General features: G+C 45.6%; 2 pseudogenes; both read left to right on the top strand.

Annotated features, from left to right (window-relative positions):
• The first annotated feature begins 4,165 nt into the window (after nt 1–4,165).
• LOC128309158 (uncharacterized) lies at nt 4,166–5,758 on the top strand (annotated as a pseudogene).
• A 12,287-nt stretch (nt 5,759–18,045) lies between these two features.
• On the top strand, nt 18,046–19,318 carry LOC128309170 (uncharacterized; annotated as a pseudogene).
• The last annotated feature ends 4,091 nt before the right edge of the window (nt 19,319–23,409 follow it).

Raw genomic sequence — 23,409 nt, 5'->3', positions numbered from 1 at the left:
CATTTTTTGATAGGTTGTCATGGTGAGGCTATTCCAACCTTGAATGAAATTCACAACCCAGAAACTTTACGATGTAAGCGGAAAAGAGCCCAATTAGCGGCATCACATTGATATGAATTCGAGAATATTTGCCACAGTTACATAAACGGGAAAAATTGCAAACTAAGGTTACACCCCTGCAAGTTGGAGATATTATAGTTTTTCCAAATGAGCAAAAACCGGGAAAGTGGTTTAAAGGCAGAATTACAGAGGTACATGTTGGCAAGGATAAACAAATAAGAGCAGTTACAATTAAAACCCAAGATGCAATATTGAAACGGCCTACCTGTAAAGTTGCTAAACTTTCAGTAAGTACCGAATGATATAAAACACGCAAAAAATCAATAACGATGGTAGTAATTTAAAACATAAGTGATCACATTTTTATACGTACCTACCACATTTGCTACGTTTGGTTAGGGAATGGAACGAAATTGTTGGCATTTGGAAATGGTTTTGTAGGAGGCAGTTGATATGTTGATATGAAGGAAATGTATGATGATGAGGATATAGAGGATTGAATTGCATAAGATATGCGGGGCTTAAAGGCACCATGGCGAACATGGGATGCAGAATATGGAGATGTTATGAATGGAATGTTGGAAAGTTCGAAAGTAATAGGTAATGCAAATTGTAGTTAGTGGTTAAGGCCGATAGAAGAAGTAGCACAATTAAGCCAGCGTTAGCAGATCACTAGGGAAAAAACATGACAGTTTAATGCAGGAAGATTAAAGGCGGAAAAGCACGTGTCATGGAACCATTTTTATCATTATTACCATAATTTTCTGGATTTAAAACTAGTCTTTGAAGCACGCTGCAAGCCGTAGAGGAGTTTATAAAGTGCTGTTCATTTAGAATTCGGTCAGACAATTTTACGTATAGTAGCGCCACCAGTGGTGCTATATGGAACTTTTTGACATTTTTGTGTAGGTATTGGAGTATTCCAGTAGTGCAATAGGTTTGCACGTCCGTGCAAATTTACAGTTGTGGTTAACAATGGAACTGGAACATCGTAAATTAATTGTGCACAACCACTTAGAAAATCCAACTTGATCCGGGAGAAAAATTGAAAAAATCATGAAAATCGCCGCTTCTTAAGTTGGATGTGAATTAGAACGGTTTTGGGAGTGTCAAAGCAATACTAGAAAGGTTCAACAAAATCGTTGATAAAAAACAGTGGATCGTAAGCTGAACGGGAAGGTGTTGAAGACGCTGAAAGCTTACCTTGGACTTTCCGATGGGGATGTTGCAAAAATATACGGTGCCAGCATAAGTACCGTCAAAAGAATCCAGTTAAGAGCAGGCTACCGCTCTTTTCATTCATCAAACAACGCAACAGAACCCTGAAGCAAAATTTAATCGCAAAAACACAAAAATTGCCCAAAAATTGAATGACTAGGTGTTCCGTTTCCTCGGAAGAAGAGAAAAAACTTGAGAGAGGACAAATAGTAGTATCGTGATTGCAGCGGTACGACGAGCGAAGGTACCGTTAGTTTTGATCGATTTAAAAGCGGGCGCGAGTCCTGCGCTCGAGAGTCTGATGTAACAAGCGATGCAGATAAGTCGCAAGTGCTGATAAAAATAAAGTAGCTTGTGCGTTGAAGTAGCCGACAGTCTAATTAATTTAGTAGTTTCCGCTGAGATATCACATTGGTCCTTCGAACCGGATTAACTAGTAGTTGGATTTCGGTTATCGCTCATCATGACTCGAACACCTCGAACGCCACACGCCACACCAGCCGTGAATTCGGTCGTGGAACCGGGATCGGTGGATGTGATTGTTGATGCGAGGCCAAACATTCACATGCGTGACCTTGCATGTGAGGAGTTAACTCGCATATTGGATAACATTTCGCTGGCGAAGAAAGAGGAAAAGGCGCTGACTGCGGTACAGTGCAAAGTGTATGGGAAAAAGGCGGATAGTGCATTAGAAGAACACAACAAGCATTATGCAGAAATCATAAAGCTTGTAGGAAGGGAAAGTGCAGTGCATGACGCCAAGTATAAGGAAATGATGAAACTGCATGAGACAGTGATGATGGAAATAGAGAGTGCATCTGAAGCCTTTGCGGCAAAATCCATCGAATCTCAAGCAGTAATTCCTGGTCCTAGTGTCGCACCAGTGATTGTGCATGCTCCAATACCTCGGCCAATTCCTTCGTTTAGTGGCAAGTATGAGGAGTGGGAGCGATTCAAGACAATCTTCAAAGACATTGTGGATAAAAGTGGTGAAAACCCGCGATTAAAACTATATCACTTGGAAAAGGCGTTGATCGGTGATGCGGCCAAGGTGATAGATGAAAAAACAATTAATGACGGTAATTACGAACGCGCGTGGCAATTGTTATCCGAACGGTATGAAAATAAGCGTCGTATGGTGGACTTGCATATCAGTGGACTTTTCAATTTGAAGAAATTAACCGAGGAAAGCTATGTAGGTTTGCGTAATTTGGTCGAGTCAGTTGAAAGCCACGTTGAAAACCTAAAGTATTTAGGTGAAAATGTTACCGGGCTTTCGTGTTCAATGATCATACATTTAATTGCAAATTCTTTGGATATCGAAACAAAGAAAATATGGGAAACTAGCATCCCTAGAAACGAGCTTCCGTGTTATGAAAAAACCTTGTCTTTCCTAAAAGAAAGAGTGTCGGTGTTAGAAAGATGCCAGGGAAGTGTCACTGCAGGGCATAAGGGACGATTACCTTTAAAGAAGCCAGGTTCCAACGAACATACACCCATGAAATTCAATGCGGCTTCAACATTGTTCAGTGAAATTACGTGTAATTTGTGCAAGGGACATCATGAAACAAATAAGTGTTCAGAACTCTTACTACTACATGGAAAGAATAGAGTGCAATTGGTTATGACAAAACGTCTCTGTTTGATTTGTTTAAAACCGGGACATTGGAGAAACCGTTGTAAATCGCGTGTGAAGTGTAGTGTGTGTCAAGGAGCGCACAACACAGTATTGCATTATAACAACAATTCTGAGAACTTGGAACAAGCAACAGGAGAATCACGAAAGAGTGAGCGCGAGCCAGCATGCAGATAATGCAGACAAATCGAAAGGTATTGTCTTGTTGCAAACTGTTTTGCTTTATGCGGAATCAGCGAACAAAGAGTTGTTGTGTCGCGCGTTGCTGGACAGTGGGTCGCAGATTAGTTGTGTAACCGAAGCGCTTGCAGTGAAATTAGGACTAAAATTGGAAAAGGTAAACGTGCCAATAAAAGGTATTGGAAACATTGACTCGCCTGTAAGGCAGAAGTGTTCGTTTACGGTGAAATCCAGATGTACCAATTTTAGTATGGGCATTACTTGCTTTGTATATCGCGAAATAACGGGTAAAATGCCGTCTGTGAAATTCGACATAAGCGAGTGGAATTTGCCAAACCCTTCATTGTTAGCTGATCCAAACTTTAACAATCCTAGCAGTGTAGATATTTTGTTAGGCATGGATTGTCTTCCGGAATTAGTGTTGTCAGGGTCCATAAAGCAAGCAAATACAATGCCGATGATTACTGAAACCCGTTTTGGATGGGTGATAGGAGGACGCGTTGCAGAAGTACAAAGGGAAGAAGAATCTTATACTCATGTGACAGTAAGCGATCGCTTAGAAACGACAATGCAACGGTTTTGGGAAATAGAAGATGTGACAAGTGAACGTTCTGTGAAAAGTGAGGACGAAATTTGTGAAGAACATTTTCTCGAAACACATTATCGTGAAGACACTGGTAGATACGTTGTGAAATTGCCTTTAAAGGAATCGGTAACCCAGTTGAGTTGTTCGCGAAATGTAGTATTGCGCAGGTTTTATTCGTTGGAAACCACCCAATTGACAACTGGTCTAAAATAAACGCTATAATTGTAGAAAAAAATGCTCGACTCTGCTCGAGCCATACTCGAATCGCTCGAAACTGTATGTGTATGCGTGACCAACTGCTTTTCGAAACGTGAAATGTGCTTGTGTGTGTAATCCTCCGTGTAGCGACTTGGCAACCATGAAGACGCTTCATCTATGTTTACATTTTCTATCGGCGTACTGTCACAATTTCATCTTTCAACTGATTTCGGTCGGGTGTTTGAAATTTTACCAGCAAAGAAATCGAAGCGATTAAATCTATCGAAATGTCTTCGCTGCCGTTGAAGAGAAGCCGCAAATTGACGAATCGGGCCAACAAGAAGCTGAAGGAGTTATTTTCTGAGCACCATTCTGAGCGAAGAAAGCCTGGATGCGGAAGTGCCGGGAACGAGCCGGTTGGTGCCTCAACATAGCGGTAAGTTTTTGATTAATTATTTAGCTAGAGTGGACACTTGGATTGTGTGGTGTAATACAGTGTGTGAAATCCAGTGCAGTAACGAAATAGTGAAAGAATTCTCCTTCTTTGTATTCGTATGTGTTGTGAAATTACACCCGGAGATCCCCAGGTAACGGCCGGCTGGCCGGCTTGAGCATCCTACCGGTGTTTGCCGGCAGAACATTTTGTGTGAAAGTACGGTTCGATACGATTCGTGCGTTCGGAAGATTATTTGCGCACGATGAAATCTATAAATTGCCCACTCTCACCGAAATAAAAAAGTGACTGAACGATGGGCTTTAATGTGAAAACATCGGGTCATGTTTGTACTGTTGCGTGTGCTTGTTATTGCTAAGGTTTAGCAGAACAGAAACCTTGTCACGATTAGCCGTTAAGTTTTGTTAATATCATTATATTGCACTAAAAGGTATTAAGGGTAACTAATAAACTCAATCCGTTTTACAGATTCAACGTCGCAGGGAGCCAATCAACCCCAGGAGATAGAAGATTCGTCGCAGCCTGCAAACCCGGCCGTCACAAGCGAAATTAGTTTTAATCTTTCTGGTGGTGGTGTTCATGGGGATGCAGTTTTAGATGACTTAGATGATAGTTATAGCGTAGATCAAGAAGGTGGTGGGAATATTAGTTTAGATAGTAGTTTAGAAATTGTCGAAGAGGACGATTACGCGAGTAACCTTTCCTCTGATAGCGACAATGAAGATGTTGTTGGCGAATGTACGACTGCTCATAACTGTAGAAACCACCGCAATATTAGCGATTGCTTAAAAGATTGGGCAGTCGTACATAACCAACCACGTTGGTCAATTAATGAAATTTTGGCTATTTTCAGACAATGGACCGACCTTCCGCTTCCCAAGGATTCACGTACGCTGTTAAAAACATCAACCACCATCAGCCAGGAGATACGAACCGTTGAAGGGGGAGAGTTTTGGTACAAAGGAATTGAGAATAAGCTCAACAGCTACTTCCAGTAAGTAAATATTTGTAATATGTTCAGCAATAATGTATTCCTAATCATGTGTCCATTATATTATATTTTAGGTCAACTGTTCCTCCAACGGACCAACTAACCATCATTTTGTCCACTGACGGGCTTCCCCTTCATAAAGGTGCACCAACACAGCTGTGGCCCATCCTAATGAAAGTGGTAGAGCTCCCCCAAGCCCCAATCATGATGATTTCGATGTTTTGCGGACCGGAAAAACCAACCAGCCTGCAAGTCTTTTTGAGGCCGTTGGTAGAAGAGCTGAATGCGATTCAACAGAGAGGATTGCAGCTCTGCGATAAAGTTGTGCAATTGAAGCTTCGCGCTATTGTTGCCGATTCTCCAGCACGAGCGTTCATTAAAGGTCTGTATGATACAAACAACATTTACAACATTTACAGTTCATTAACAAGCTAACTCATTGGGATTTGCAGCAACAACCAACTATAATGGATATCACGGCTGTATGAGGTGTACGTGTGTCGGCGAATATCATGCTCACCGAATGATTTTCGACACGGTTGGTGCTCCCCTACGGACGGATGCAGGATTTCGAGCGAGGGAATGTCCGGGTCATCATCAACTATGGCGCTCGCCCTTAGAAGACTTGCTGGGTTTCGACATGATCGAGAACGTGCCAACGAGCGATCGTCTGCATACATGCGATCTGGGAGTGACCCGTCGCCACCTATTATACTTAGTGGAAAATAAGTATTCCAATTTCACTCCTTTGTCCTCTGCAGCAAAAATGTGGATATCGAAATTCCTTACCAACGTACAACTGCCCTCTGAGATTAATCGTAAACTTAGAGGGTTAAATGTGATACGTTTTTGGAAGGGTTCGGAATTTCGATCATATCTTCATTACGCCAGTGTAGTGCTGATGGAAGAGTTTTTAAGCTTGGAGGCATATAGTCACTTTTTGCTTTATTTTTGTGCAGTGACTATATTTTCTTCCACGTATCATCAAAGACATTGGGATCGTGCAGCTGATTTTTTGAACAGCTTTGTTCAGCAGTATGGGGAGATTTATGGCCGTGAGAACCTCACCAGCAACGTCCATAATCTCCAGCACATTGCTAAGGACGTTTTTAAATACGGACCGCTAGACGGTTTTTCTACGTATTGTTTTGAAAACCACCTGCAGGTGATTAAACGGTCGATTCGATCGGGCTTTCGGTGTGGGGTGCAAGCTGCAGCACGTTCAGAAGAACGGTCTGCATTGGGGATGGCAAGTGATAGTACGAATCGTCACTATCCACGTTTGACCACAAATGGGAAAGGCATTTTTTTGGCATCCGATTTTTCTCTACGTCCATTGCCTAGAGACGAATGGTTTTTGACAAAGGGTAACGGGGTTGTCAAATTTTTGAATGTCGTTCAAACAAATGACAATTTTACGATAGTGGGTAAACAATATGATTACAATTTGGATTTATTTTCATTTCTTTTCAGCGAGGATGATCCGGAGTCAATGTTTTCTTCTTCGGATATCCTTACATATAAAATACCAGATGATGTTACGACACAAAACGTAGAAGTGGATATAGCAGACATCAGATGCAAACTTGTTGCCGTTCATCAATCTGTTCAACCCAAATCAACAGTTTTTTTCCCTCTTTTGCATACACTTCGGTCCGAGTAAGTGAGTTCAATAATGTTAGTGATAATTTTTACTGATGCATAAATTGTACTCTTTTTAGCTAACTCCAGCAAGACCGAAATGCGAGACGATCGTGCTTGACCGTGAGTAGTTCATAGATTATATCCAGAAAGGACCGTATACCAGATAAGTTAGTAAATTCAAATCATAATTGTATTTTGAGTAGTCAAAGCAATTGTGATTTATAAACTAGGAATGCAAGTTGAGGAATAGTCATAATGAAGCATTAACAATTTTTTATCTAAATTATTATCATTTTTTCACGTTTGTGATAACATTTACAAGAGCTTTTGATCACTCCTTTAAAAATTTTTACGCTGCTTTGGGCATTATTTAATTTTGTTACGAAGATTTTTTTTATATCTTCATTACCTACTACAAACCCGACATCCTCACCTATGGCCTTAAATAGTCGCAAAACATTCCCTTTTTCATCTAATCTTATTTTCGGACCGGATTTTCCCCCGCCTCGCCAGCTGCACTGCACAACAAATTTTTTATCAAATAGTATTTGAAACGCGCTATGCATTCGGCTCTTCACATCTGTTTCCGATTCCAACCTATCGACAAGAGTTTTATGAATTTTTAGAAAATAAGTTTTTTCATGGAGCTGATCTTCAAAACACGTTAATTCTTCTTCAGACGTAATGAAAGGCAGAAATGATGACGAGTGCTGTTCTTCTTCCATTACAGCTGTTCCATTGGGTCGATGGCTTCTATAATCCGTCAAATTCTTCATCTCGGCCCAAAGAAGCATCAACGATTTATTCATCACAGCTAGTTGGTCTGGTACTATACTGGTGGACAGCTTTTAATTGTTAACTGTGGAAACCGAGCCGCCAACGCAAGAAGCGAGCAATCCGGTGCCTTAGATACCGATTCCCGAGACATTTTTTCCTGCAAGCGAATGAGAGTAGGTTAAAAATCACTTTCAAGTTGTACAATATCAATATTTTACATACCTTTACGTTTTTATTTCAGCTTCTGCGCGCGATACTGGGTTTGGTTGGGAAGGAGGAAAAGAAGGTACGAACACATCGGTGGACAATGCCAACCTGGACTGACGATGGCCTATGGACTATGCCGAACTACTCTGGACCAAGGGAAGAGGATAAGGAGGAAGAACTAAACCTTGGCAGAACGGACCGATTATGCCGGAGAGCGCCTTATGGTGTCACACAATCGCTACCAGTTGTGCTACCAGTACCGCTACGGACAATTGTGTGATATTCTATTTCCACTATGACAAAAACGAGCATTGTAGGTTCCCAGATTGCTCGGAAAAAACAGTGATTGTTCTTGCAGTCGTACCCACGTACCCACCCCCGAAGATGCGAAATTTAACATTGTATACATATAGGGGCAGTGTTCTAATTCCGCAGTGCTTTAATTCCAACAATATAAAACGTCACAACAACGGCCCTTTTGATTTTTAATTTGTTTGTTTGCGCCTTTGGCTTTTGACAGCTTGGATGACAATGGTAGCGCTAGAAGAACTGCATGAAAGCAAGCGTCGAACTGGTATAAACGTGCCTTAAACGTCTGCGGTTTAAGGCACGTTTAAGGCGCCGCTTTAAGGCACCGAACGCTCGAAAAACGCCTCAATTCTGCTATAAAATGTCAGTTGGGCAGGTTGTCGAAGAATCCACAGTTGCGGTCGCAATACCAGGCCTTTATGCGTGATTACGAAGATTTGGGTCATTGTAGAGTGATCGACGAAAGTAAGGACGTTACTCCGATAAGGAAATGGTATCTTCCTCATCATGCTGTTCTTAACCCGGATAAAAGCACCACAAAATGCCGTGTGGTTTTTGATGCGTCAGCGAAGGTTAACGGAAGATCATTGAATGACGTTATGATGACTGGACCCAAGGTACAACACGACTTACTTTCGATCAAGCTTCGATTTAGAATGCCTCGCTATGTGGTAAGTGCCGATATTGCTAAAATGTTTCGACAGATTAAGGTGGATCCCTGTGACAGCCCATTACAACGAATATTCTGGAGATCGTCACCACACGATCCGTTGCGTGTGTTGGAGCTTACAACGGTTACGTACGGAACTGCAGCTGCACCCTTCCTGGCGACACGAACGCTGTTACAACTTGCTCGTGATGAGAGAGAACGTTTTCCTTTAGCAAGTCAAATCATCGAGGAAAATTTCTATGTTGACGATGGTTTGTTTGGGGCGCAATCTCAAATCATCGAAGTGTTCAAAACGGCAGGTATGAAACTACATAAATGGACAGCTAACGACGAAAGGCTTTTGGAATCTATTCCCATCGAAGATCGCGATGCACTAGCAAGGTTTGACGACAGTCAAGCTAACGAGTTTATAAAAACGTTGGGTTTGATGTGGAATCCTAATGATGATGAATTTATATTTTTGACAAAGGTTCCAATGATCGATAAAACATCAACGAAGCGAGAGGTTCTTTCTACCATAGTAAGAATATTTGATCCGCTTGGACTCATATCCCCAGTGGTTGTTATAGCAAAAATATTGATACAGAAGCTATGGATTACTAAGCTAAACTGGGATGATAAAATAGATGAGCCATTGCTGGAAGAATGGAACAAGTTTTTGAAGGCTTTGCCAATCGAGAATCAGATTCCAATTGATGAGGAAAACCCAACAATTGCAGAACTGCGAGAATCTACGCGTTGGATTGTACGTGCTATTCAACTTCAGGAGCTGTCAGATGTAATATCAGCTGTTAAAAATGGCAAACCTGTGCAACGCTACCTGAATCTCAACCTATTCTTGGATAATGATGTACTGAGAGTTGGAGGCCGTATACGCAAGACAGATCTGCCGTATGATAATAAGCACCAAATGCTGCTTCCACATCAAAATGTAGTAACCAGATGCTTGATTTCAGCCATTCACCGAGAAAATCTGCACATAGGCCCATCCGGAGTGATTTCAATTCTGCGTCAGCAATTCTGGATAGTGAATGCTCGATCTACGGTTCGAAAGGTGCTGCATGAATGCATTGTTTGTTTTAGAAGTAGACCAAGCACCATGGACCAACAAATGGGTGATCTACCAAGTTGTCGAGTAACAGCTGCCCCTACGTTTCAACGAGTTGGTCTGGATTTCGCTGGGCAAATCATGTTAAAATCAGGCATTCGTCGTGTCATTGCTGTAAAGGGATACATATGCGTATTTGTGTGCATGGTCACAAAGGCTATTCATTTGGAAGCTGTAGAAGACTTATCAACTGGTGCGTTCCTATCAGCCTTTAGACGATTTGTATCCAGAAGAGGAATTTCCGAAGAAGTTTACAGCGACAATGCCACCAATTTTGTAGGAGCGAAAAATGAACTTCGTGAGTTGTACGAATATCCCCTGGTGGGGGGGGGGGGGGGAGGATGTTCCGTTTCCTCGGAAGAAGAGAAAAAACTTGAGAGAGGACAAATAGTAGCCACAAAATAGCCGACAGTCTAATTAATTTAGTAGTTTCCGCTGAGATATCACACTAGGTTTTGACGAGGTACACGGGTTGCATTCTCATGGATGACGAAACGTACATGAAAAAGGATTTCAGACAGGTTCCTGGCCAAAAATTTTATGTTGCCACAGATCGGGGTGAAGTCTCCGATAAATATAAGTCCGTTTTTGCCGACAACTTTGCCTGTAAATTGATGGTATGGTAAGATATCTGCAGCTGTGGCCTCAAGACACGGGTTTTCATAACCATTAAATCTATGAACTCAACAGTTTACAAAGAGCAGTGTCTGGAACAGTGTGTTTTTTTCCTTTCATCAAGGCTCACAAAGGCCCAATAAAGTTCTGGCCAGATTTGGCATGCTGTCACTAGAGTCGGGATGTAGTACAATGGTACACCAATAACAACGTGGACGTCATCGGCAAGCATTTGAACCCACCAAACTGTGCAGAATTCCGGCCGATAGAACAATATTGGGCGATAATGAAAAGAAAATTGAAAAAGACATGCAAAACCACCAAAACAGCCTCACAATTGGCATATTAGTGTAAAAAAATAGCTGCTGAAGTTGCTAAATAGGTTGTGCGAAAGCTAATGGGAAGCATCAAAAGAAAAGTCCATGATTTCATCTGTACATCAAAATTATAAATTTTTGTTTGTTTGAGTAAAAAAACAATTAAAAATCCATTCATTTGATGTGAAAATTATACTTCTATGTTAAAGAATGGTCCTTTTACAGCTTGTGATGTGTGATCGAATTCTAAATGAACAGCACTTTACAAGCATCGGTAAAGAAGAACGCTCAATTGCTCTGCGACTTTCTCTTATTTGGTAACACCTCTTACAGGAGTTACGGGGGGAGAGATTTCGTCGCTAGAGCAATTACATTAAAAAAAAGAAATAAATAAGTAGTAAATAACGTTGGCAACTAAATAAAATAAAATTATACGAGTAGAATGCTCCTTACGCCTCCATACGGACACCGCGAGAGCGAGAGGTACTGCAAGCGTAGTCGCTACAGGCTTAGGAGCGGCAAATGGAGCCAAATGATCAAGCAATCTCTTAAGCTGGGCCGAGTAGGCAGGGGGTAGTGTGCTTATCCTCCCCTATCTGATACCTAACGCGAGTAGTCGGCGGCAAAAGTCCGATCCCACGCCTCCGCGTGGCGCTACTGGATACGGACATACTGGGCCTCACTAACTCAGTGTGCCCTAACTAAGTTGGGACGGTTGCGGGCCGCGAGATGTAGGGAAACTTAAGTGGATTTTGCCACCCACTCGTATGGTTAACCTTAAAATCCGTTGTGTCTGCAGGAGACCGCGAGATATTTGGAACTGGAAGAGGAGGAATCTGCACGGTGCTCGGACGTCAATGTGTAGAAATCCAAGTAAGCACGGGTAATTGCAGAACCACATGAAAGGTCAACCCGTAAATCCGTTGTGTCTTCGCAGGCGTGAGTGTTGGGAACGGTATGGTGGGCTGCACCCATGAGGGCGCGGCAGCCTTATATTCAAACCCAATTATGCCACCAGGGTGCCAATGCGCCGTATCTCCTCTTTGTTGTGGGCTTAAGGTCAAGGTATCATGTCCAAGCTAGCAAATGTGAGACGAATGGTGGAAGAAGGGTTTTCGAATTGAGTTTCGGTCCCTCATTCACCTCTTCTACCTAAAGTCCTCACTGCTAGCTCCCCGCACACAGAACCCCTTTCACAAAAATTGAGTGGTCGCAGGTACACCAACCGGCTTTTGAACGCATAAGTCAACGGTGGTAGTTGACAGGTGTATCGTGCGGCAAGTATACAAATCGGTGTCTACGTGGGTTTGAACGCTTGAGGCCGTTAACATGCTCCTTGTGGGAAGTTTTCGGTCGTAGACATCGTAGTATGCGCCGCTGTAGGGGTGCGCCACGTGGGCAATCCCGCCACTGCAGCATCAGACTCGCGAGGTTGAGTGCGCGAAGGGTGACTATGTGGAACCTTGGAGGAGCACCATGCCCCTCCACCATGTAGTCTATACGCGTACCGTGCTTTGCCAATCGCGAGGGGAGTAGGCTGAAGCACGGATAGTTTCATTACTCCCGTATGGATGCCGTGATCATCTCGAACGCCTGACATTTAACCAATGATCATCGAGCCGACACTGAAGGAAACGGAATAACCGACGGTTCAAGTGCTTGTTTGGAAAAAACCAACGCACAGAACATTCATAAACACATGTAAACACGTCGTCGTGTCGTAATTCTTACCAATACATCGAAATAATATTAGTATATAAGCAACAAAAATTTGTTTAATAAAGTCAGATTTAACTCAGAACCGTAAGAAGAGCGTCTCGACTTTCGTATGAATTTTCTTGGCCTCTCCTAGGATTTGTTTGGAATCTCATACGGGTCTTCTGCCCTCATCCGAACTGTTAAAGTCTCCTTGATACACTTTTGCGGCATAGGTTCCTACGTACCGAGAACACTAGCGGGAAGTTTAACTATCATTTGGATGCAATAACACCATTTTCGGGCAGAAATCCAATTATCATTTGTTTGCAGTAAAGCTAGGGACTTTAAGGCCATTCCTTCACGTGACCTTCCGGAGTTTTACCGTCAACAGGAATAGAATTAAGAATAGCGATTAAGAGAAATAAAGATTAGTATTACTTTAAAACCAAAACGAAACCAACCAGCACCGATTTACAATCTTTGCTTACAAATATCGTTAACATAAAAATGGGTCCTTCGAACCGGATATCATTAGTTACTGATAAATTGGCAATCATTTCAAGCAGTTGTGTATTCGAATAAAGTAATGTCTAATCCAGAGAAAACAACGTTTTGCAAGTGCAAGCTACGTCGAGTCCGATCGGAACGCAAACCTCGAAGGCGGGTACAATTGAGCGTTATCACGCACACATAATACGCAGATTGAAATCGTTGAAGGCGGTTTTGGATTCAACTGCTAATGCTGATGCATCATATTTAAAAGAGTGTACAGAACAGTTAAAATCCATCGCGTCCTCCTTTGAGAGAAAATACACGGCGGTCATGAAAACCAGCAATTCTACCCAGACAGAGGAGGAAGAGAGACAGTCCGCAGAGTTTGAGCAACGACGCTTCGAGTTATCTGTAGTGTTAAAACGGCGCGAAGCGGCTTTGTGTGCGTCGGCTAGCGTTACGCATGTGTCAGAAGTGTCAAACCCCAAATCGAAAGTGCGTTTACCAGAAATTCCGTTACATAAGTTCGAAGGCACGTTGGAACTTGGCCGATTTTCCGTGACGCATTCAGTAGCATGATCGACCAGCATCCAAGCTTATCCGACGTAGATAAACTCATTTACCTGAAACGCGTGGTGTCTAAGGAGGCCGCTCAAGTGATCGAGGTAGTGAAAACCACAGCAGCCAATTATAACATCGCATGGGAACTACTTAAGAGTAGATACGAGAATAAGAAAGTGTTGGTGCTACGTTATCTGGAGGAACTCTTCTCAATTTCCGTGGCAAAACGTGAAAGCTTCGAGGCACTCACCAATTTGCTTGATGGCTTCGAGCGAGCCATCAAAATGGTCGAAAAGGTTGGTGTCGATACAAATGGCTGGAGTGTACTGCTAGCACACATGTTGTGCGATAGATTGGACGGGAATACTCGAAAGCAGTGGGAGATACATCACCGAAGCGTAGAAGTGGCCGAATACACTGAACTAGTGCTGAAGCAGCATGTGGTAGTATTACAAGCATTGCCTCAGAGTAAGGAACCGGCTTTATCGAACACCCACATCCATCACGGGAGGCAAAAGCTGAAGCAGGCATGTACAATTATGAAGGTCGATCACCTGGAGGAAAAATGTATTATTTGTGCTACAGATTACCACTCAGCGTTTAAGTGTCAGACTTTTCGAAATCTTTCGGTTATGGAACGGTACAACATCATCAAGGAAAAGGGGATTTGCATCAATTGTTTGGCAGCGTACAATCAAAACCCTATGCGAGTACTACGGGAACAGCTGCTGATGGAGATCCTGCGCAACCATCCGAGTCGAATCGAGAAAGAGAAACCCAAGCAGTGATGCTAACCCAAGTGATGCTAGTGAAGTGTTGTGCGTAGTGATCCAAGTGAGCGTTTATTCTGCCGACTGTGGCTGTGATATTGCCTTCTGCATTACGGTGTTTTGCGTGCGCCTTCCGTGTCACGCCGCCGATTTTAATTGCCCTTATGAAGCCGATTGTCTTAAGTTGCCTTCTGCGACGTTCTGCCGACGGCTTTTCATAAATTTTGCTGTAGCTTTCTTCCGTCGACATATCCTTTTCCGCTCTTGGCTAAATAATAAGTAATAATTAAAATTTGCCGTTCTGTTGTTTCTCCTTCTTTCGGCGGCATTCTAATCGCCTTCTGCGAATAACGGCTAAGCTTCTCAAAACCCAGCGGCAGAATACAATGATTTTGTTCAGTGCAGTGCAGTGCAAGTGGGAGGTGTCCGCGTTTGTCGATCGCCATTGATTTATTGTCTTCTACAATTAAATACTGGATAATCGACGGACGGCGTAGACACCATAAATTGGTACGGCCTTTTGCTAAACCAGTCCCATTTTAGTGCGTGCTACGGCACTAGTTTTTGTGTGCGTGTGTGTGCTGCGGAGAGCTGTTTTATACGATTGCGAGAAGATTTATTCATCAAAGCGACGAAGCATCCTCCCAACGCCAACACCTCACCAAACGGCAAACATTTAGATAATAAGAAGTAGAAAATAGCATTAGCTTTCCCACATCCCAAAAAACCCACAGCCCCTTTGGACGCTACCTCCCATTCTTGACAATATTGTCCCGCTACCGCACAAAACACCCTAAAATAATTACGCCCACCACACCCTCGCTATTTGTTTTAACATACAATTCCATCACAAAAAGGTACATAGAATCCCCACACACCATTCACAAAATTGCGGGCACCCCCCGGGATATTCCCCGCAACCACACAACACACATCGCACAACGTACCTGGCTATCTGCCATTTCCCCTCCATTCACACCTGCACGCACGCAGTACCCGCTACCTGTCGGGATATTCCATACCAACAATAAAGCATTTTCCACTCTTCTACCCCGACCGCTAACGCTTGCGCGATCATAATTCTCCGTTCATACCCACCGGGATATTCCCGCATCCACACACATCCCTAATAATAAACCACACATTTTCCCGCCTTACCCGTCCCCTGATCACACTTTTCATTCATAATAATTTTTTCCATACCTATCGAGATATTCCCCGCTAAAACACACACCCTGCACACTGTAACAAAACGCACCTGAACATTGGTACCACCTTTACTTACCCCCGTATTAATTATCTTCTCCGCACCCATTGGGATATTCCCCGACACCAGACACAATAGTTACCACACAATCGTTATTGTGTGCCTTGCCACTTACCCTCCTCATTCGGTAAAAGTCATACTTCGAGCTTATCCTTCCGTCGGCAACTCAACCCCTTCTTCACCAAATCAACACCTACCTTACTTTCTTCTACTTCCTTTTCCTTATCCGCTATACTTGGCTACTTCTCCTTCTTGTTGGCCAAACTTCATCCCTCCTTCCATCTCACCACACTATTTACTGCTTCTTCCTTACTTCTTCCAAACCCTAACAAACTAACTAGGCCATGCGCACTCCCCTATTAAGAACCTAGCTTTCTTCCTCCGGAACTCGTTATCTACACCTTCTTCTACTTATTCCATCCTTATCTATTACCTTCTCAAATATCACCTAAGTACGGAACACTGCTCCCTCGCAGATCTCGTTACTACAATTCCCGCTCCCCTCAGGCTCTAATACTTCCTCCCGTTCTCTATCTACCAAATCTCTCCCCTTCCCCCAATCAATCCGGTACTACACTCTCCTTTCGTTTCAGGTTTTAGTTCTTTTTCTGTTCTTTCTCTCCAAATTTCTCCTTTTCTTTTCAGGATTTAGTTCTCCCTTTCGTTCTCTTCTCCAAATTTTTTCCCCCTCCTCCCTCATCAACTCGATACTACACTCTCCTTTCATTCCAGGTTTTAGTCGTTTTCCCACGTTCCTTTTCTCCAATTTTCTCATCTTAAGGTTCTAGTTCTCTCTTCCGTTAATTTTCCATAAATCCTCACCATTCTCCCTTCTCAATTCGATACTACACTCTCCTTTCTTTTCAGGTTTTAGTTCTCCTTCTTCTTTCTTTTCTCTAAACAGAATATCCTTCAACCTCCTACAATGCCGACTACGACTAGAAGCACATTCAAGTCCCGACTTACAATGACCACGACCCCGGAAAAAACACTGAACCGGAAAATCATTCCGCGCCTTTCAGCTCCCCCGAAGATGATAGCCAGGCAAGAGACCCTGTTCACTCGGCGAATGACACGAGGCTCTTCGTCGACCGCCAACGCCCTTCCAGTAGCGGATTCCACCGCACCTATGGAGAAATCTCCGAAGGTTGGAATGGGCCCAGCTAAGCGGTTGACGATGCAGCCGGTCATCGAAGAGTGCGCGGGCCCGTCGGCTACATCGTCGGTCGAGAGCAACGGAGGAGCCTCTTCGGGCCTGTGCCAGAACGACAATAGACCAGCGGATCCGGCACAAAGGGCAAGCTCGCTGCTAACTGGCCTTGTCCGCACTATTCAGGACGGCCAGAAGGCTAAGGGCTTTGCCACCCTGGCGCGAGACTGGGAGACTGTCTTGGGCTCGGCCATTAAGGCGCTCCAAGAGATTCAGCAGCGACCGGAAAAGCGGAATGCGACAACGCAGACGGAATTTGCCGAGGAAGCACCAACGGGGGCAGAACGCAAACTGGACCTCGCTGCGGCGCTGGTAGTGCGGGGGCGCGAGGGAAACGGTGGGGAGGAGACCGAGTCTACCTACATGGAAACCCGGTCGCCTTCCGAGCCTCTCACGACGCTTCCACTCCCCAGCGCCACAGTGGAGACGACGGCGAGCGAACTGCAGTTGGCTACCATCCTCATCCAAGCAAACATGGAAATCCTGTCGAAGCTGAAAATCTTCAAACAGGTACAAAAACAACGGAATACGGACGTCCCTAACGACATCATGACCGCCACAACAACAGCAACAACCAATGCTGGAACGGACGCCCCGACCAGCACACCAGACCACCAACACAACACCACAACCGCAATAGTCGAAAACGAACAAACAAACACAAACGAAACCAACAAACGGCGACGGACCAGGAACAAAAATAAGGCAAACGAGAACGGACAACAGGAGGACCATCCAAAAGAACCGGAATCCAGATGGACGAAGGTCCTCAGCAAGCAAGCTAAACGGCGGATGAGGAAGAAGCAGCGGAAGCAGCAGGCAGCGGCAGAAGTTGGTCAACAACATCAGCAGCAGCCGGAGCACCAGCAGCCACCGACGCAGCCCAAGAAACGCGCGTATCGAGTCCCGGACGCCCTGGAGTTGGGGGCGATTAACGACACCACGCCGGACGAGATATTGCGCGTAGTAAAGGAGAAGCTTGGCGACGACAGGAAGGTAGTGGAGCGAGTGCGGACCAACTTCCAAGGGAATCTTCTCTTGGAATTGTCCTGCAAGACCCACACCGAAACTCTGGACATGTGGAGAAAGGTGTCCGCGGCGCTCGACGGCAAGGCGAAAGCCCGTCCGCGGACTCCCACTGTTCGGCTCACTTGCACGAACATCCCGCCCAGCTGCTTTAAAGAGGACATCGCCACGGACCTTAGCATCGCCTTGGGAGTAACCATCTACGCGGACCAGGTCACGACCGTAAAGTCGAACTACGGTACGTTGGTCGCGTTCTTTGGTTGCCCAGAGGTGGCCGCGACGGAGGAGGTGCTGCAGACGCAGCACGTCGTCGGGCTAAGTCGGTGCTGCAGACTCCGGAAGGTGGAGACGAAGCGCCAGTTCTACCGATGTTATGAGTTTGGCCACATCGCCACCAACTGCCGCGGCAAGGATCGGTCCAGCAGATGCCATCGATGTGCTGAGCCTAAGCACTCTGGACCGTGCACTAAGGAGCGGAAATGTCTCGTCTGCAAGGGCCCGGACGCAATCGGACACTCGTTCGGCCAGCGCAACTGCCGCCAAGTAGGAGGAGGGGTCACCAGCCGGCCCTGCAATGGTTAAGGTACTCCAGCAGAACCTCAACCACAGCCAGCTGGCCCAGGACATGCTGCTGCAAACGGCCCGATCGGAAGGCTGCGACATAGTGCTGATCTCGGACCCATACCGGATCCCCGAGAACAACGGCAACTGGGTTGCGGATCCGACGGGCAATGTGGCAGCAGTATCGACAGGAAGGTACCCCATCCAACGCATTATCGAGAATCGACGGGATCGCTTCGTCGTGGTCGAGATGCGTGGCATCGTTTTCTGCTCCGTGTACCTACCACCAGTGGGTCCCGATTCGACTGTAGAGGATTTCCGGCGCAAATGGACAGAGATTGCGTCGGTGATACCGCGGAACCGGGACACCGTGATTGGCGGCGACGTCAACGCCTGGTCAAGAGCGTGGGGCATGGAACGCAGAAGCAACGATGGAGAGCGGGTGCACAGGGGCGCGGTGGTGATGGACGCAGCGGCGTCGCTGGGACTGGTCCTGTTGAATCGGGGCAACCATCCAACATGGAGCGGTCACAGTGGTCGCAGCTCCATCGTCGACGTATCCTTCTGCAGCCCGTTGCTCATGGGAGACAACGACTGGCGCGTCTGTGACGAAAATCCGAGCGACCACAACACCATCAAGTTCACGGTCGAGCGGACGACGGCACAACAGAACCTGGGACAGAGGGAGCAGCAAACGGCGGAGTGTAGGTGGGCGACCCGATTCTTCAACAAGGACCTCTTCGTTGAAGTCATGGGCTCGCTGGACATCCACAACCACACCCTCTTGGCGGACGAGCTGACGCAGGCCATGACAACCGCCTGCGACGCGACGATGCCGAGATTGCCTGCGGCCCGAGGAAGACGACGATCGGTGTACTGGTGGAACGAGGAGATTGCCCAGCTACGCCGCAACTACATCGGGATGCGGAGACGGCTCAGGAGAGCACGGACGAACGACCAGCGAGAGGAACGACGGCCGGCCTGTACAGCAGCCAGAGCAGCATTGGAGCAAGCGGTCAAGCGAAGCAAGAGGGAGTACGGCGAACAGCTACCTGAACAGCTAGGGCCCCACGGATTCGGGCCGGGTTACAAGATCAGGAAGCAGCAGTGGACTGGAGCGCGCGTACCGATGGAACGGCACCCAGCGAAGCTCCAGCACATCGTCGGCGAACTTTTTCCGGAGCGACCGCCCATGGATTGGCCCACAGCGGCCAGATTGTCAGAAGAGGACATCGACCGGGATCCCGTCACCGAGGGGGAGCTGTTGAGCATTGCAAAATCGCTCAACCCGCAGCGAGCCCCGGGCGACGACAATATCCCGAACGTGGCCTTGATAGCGGCGATGACGGCCTTTCCCGGTGTCTTCAGGAGAACGTTCCAGCACTACATCCGGACAGGCTACTTCCCGGACGAATGGAAGAGGCAACGGTTAGTGCTGTTCTCCAAGACGGGGAAACCACCCGGGGAACCGTCGTCGTACCGGCCAATCTGCCTACTGAGCGTCCTCGGGAAAGTACTGGAGCGACTCATTCAGCGCAGACTCACGGAGCATCTTGATGCGACGGGTGGTCTGTCTGACGCCCAGTACGGATTTCGAAAGGGACGCTCTACGATGGACGCCATCAACAGGGTGCTCGCCAACGGAAAGGTCGCGCTCGACAAGAAAGGCAAGGGCGACCGACTGTGTGCGATGGTGACAATCGACGTGAAGAACGCCTTCAACACGGCCAACTGGACAGCGATCGGAGAGGCTCTGCAGCGAAGGAACACGCCACCGTACCTCCTGGCGATGCTGCGGAACTACTTCGAGAATCGCACGCTCCACTATGAGACGGACGAAGGATTGGTCTCGCTACCAGTGTCGGTGGGCGTGCCTCAGGGTTCGGTTCTAGGGCCAACACTGTGGAACGTCATGTACGACGACCTTCTCCGTCTGGAGCTGTTCGGGAAGCGTGCGGACATCATCGGGTTTTCTGACGACGTGACGTTCACCCTCGTTGGACGGGACACGCAGGACATCAGCGCCCTTGCTACGAGGAACCTGGAGACGATCGAGCGTTGGATGGGAGGAGTGGGATTGCAGCTGGCCCATCACAAGACCGGCTACATGATCTTCTGCACCCATCACACCCCGCAGATAGGCCAACTACGAGCGGGGACACACACGATCGAATCCACGGAGACGCTCAAGTACCTCGGGGTTGAGCTCTGCCGCAAACAGCACCACGGTCGACATCTAGAGGAGGTTTGCAACAAGGCGACTCGTATCACGAACGTCTTGACCGCCCTGATGCCGAACCGACGAGCGACGAGTAACCAGAGCAGCAGCAGGAGCTAGGTCCCAACCGAGAGTGGCGGCCACGGACGGGTGGATTCGGAACAACAGCAGCAGCAGCAGACGGAAGACACGAAGCGGCAGCAGCAGCGAGGACAACCAGGAAGGACGACGCAGCAGTGCGCAACAGCAAGGGTGCTACGCACACACGACCCCGCATGGAGTACTACGCACATCAGCGCATCGGCAGGGTTCGGATCAGGTCGAGGAGTGGTTTAGTGCGGTTGCATCGGTTGCTTGACTCGCTTCACGGGTCAAGCTTCATGATGAATCCCACATAACCCATCTCGAGGGGCGGTGTCAAGCCGCGATATGCCCCTCTAGGTGGGTACCTTTTGAAGGTTCCCTCCCCGTTAACAAAAAAAAAAAAAGGATAGCTTGTTCCTTGTTACTCCTGTTGCTTTCATAAGGGGCCACTGAAGGTTTTATTATTCGAAGCTTGTTATGCCACCTGGGCATAATTTGGTGACAGATTGTTTATTTGAATTGTTATTTGGGAATCGAATTGAATGTCAAACATGCAGGAGAATAAAAATAAGAAAGCAAGTAGTTAACGTAACGAACGGACGCGTTATCCTTTTGCTCCCGAAATTCTACCTTGGTTTTTCACCTAATACAGTCCACTCGAAAGGACAATGCTGATTTTCTTTTAACTTCCACCATTCGTTTTGCCATGCATGAACTATGATGTTTTTTGCCCATGTGTTCAAATCTGGTCTGGAGAGGGTTCCATTTAGTTCAGAATTTAGTTCTCGCCCTTCATTGGCTGCGCAGTCTACTTCTGTGTTTCCTTTAATATCGCAATGGCCAGGTATCCAGCAGAAGGTGATTTGAGCAGTTAACCCCAAATTTTCCAGAATCTGAATATACGGGTTCTTTGATTTGCCCCCTTCTAGGGCGGCCAAGACACTAGCGCTATCGGTCAAAATAACGTTAGGTTTGGTGGAAGTTGTTGCTTCTTCTGCTGCTATTATCATAGCGATCGCTTCTGCCGAGAAAATGCTGGTATGGTCCGGGAGCTTGATAGGGCATCTGTCGTTTGACGAGACTATGCCGCATCCTGCGCTAATATTGGAGACAGATCCATCTGTGTATATTTGATGATGATTTTGATATCTTTCTTTCAGCAATGTCGCGAAGTATTGGCTTCCGATAACAGATCTGATACCTTTTGTTGTTTGATTCATCATCGACCAATCTATATTAGGGTTTTGTTGATCCCATGGACGGATCCCTTTTCTTGTTTGTTTTTTAATGAAGGGTATCCGGTGGTTTGCCATTTCCATCAGAGCATCCTCAGTTCTTTTTATAAAGGAGTCAGCTTTGATATCTTTTTCCAGGAGGCGAGCAGCAGTTCCGACTAGTCTCTGTAGAATGATATGTGAGAAAGGGAGCTGTCCACTTACGCAGAACAGCGATAGTGGTGATATAGGCGCCAGTAGAGTGCCTCAAAGCAGTATGATAGAGAGGAGCTAAAGATTTTTCAAACTTCTGTCTGTTTATCGATACTATTTCAATCCCATATAGCAATTTAGGTATAAGCCATGCTTTAAGAATTTGAATCAAAACATCACGGTTAGCTGAATTTTTTCCGTATCCTAACATCTTGAAAAGATTTAATCGATTTTTTTAGGTTTGCTTGGTGAAAGTGCAATGGGCAACGAAGGATAATTTTGAATCAAATATAACCCCTAGGATTGTAGCTTTCGTAACATTTGGTATGATGGATTTATTATATTTTATAAGTGGTGGTTTTTGTGTGTGTCGTGTGTTGCAAATGTGCAATATTTTGCATTTTCCAGCTGAAATGTCATAACAGGTTGGCTGATAAGTCCCCGGTCTGACACATAGATGGCGCCGCTAGTATTAAATGCATATTATTTTTATATAGCACCCCATGCTACAAAGAACCCACGAAAAGACCGATTCTTTGTGTTTATACTACCAGTTAGCGAATTCATTTATTTCAAAATCGTTTGTACGGCATATTGAGTGAAAATTCAACGTTAAATTGTACTTACAGTTGATTTCATAATTTATCGTACAAGTTTTATGCACAATCAGACGATTTTTCAACAATTTTCTATTTTAAGTCAGCAACTGTGGGCATTGCTATTGCTGATGTTGGTACCTTGTGCGTTGTTTTGGCTGTCATGCCATATGAACCTCGAGAAGAAGACAAAGAAGAAGATCATCAAGCTCTTGTAAACAACACCAAGGGAAAGATAAAGAGTTAAATAAACGTGTTTTTGTCGGTAATATATTAAAATACGGTTGTTTTCTTGATCGAAATATCATTCAGGAGACTTTCCCGAAACTATCCAAATATATTGAGTAGCCGCATCACCTTCATGAGCTGATACCGATTCTAAATAGGATCGCAAGTAGTGAAGCAGACGGCTTGAAAGATCCTTCTACAAAATGATTGTGTTTTTGAACAGGATAGCTGGTATGAACAAGAACGAGGAAAGGATCCCGAACTACAACTGTGTTGCCTTATTCCTGTGTAGACACACCCA

Source organism: Anopheles moucheti, unplaced genomic scaffold (assembly GCF_943734755.1).
Source record: "Anopheles moucheti unplaced genomic scaffold, idAnoMoucSN_F20_07 scaffold_38_ctg1, whole genome shotgun sequence".
NCBI lineage: Eukaryota > Metazoa > Arthropoda > Insecta > Diptera > Culicidae > Anopheles > Anopheles moucheti.
The sequence above is the reverse complement of the archived record's forward strand: the minus strand, read 5'-3'. Positions and strand labels throughout refer to the sequence as shown.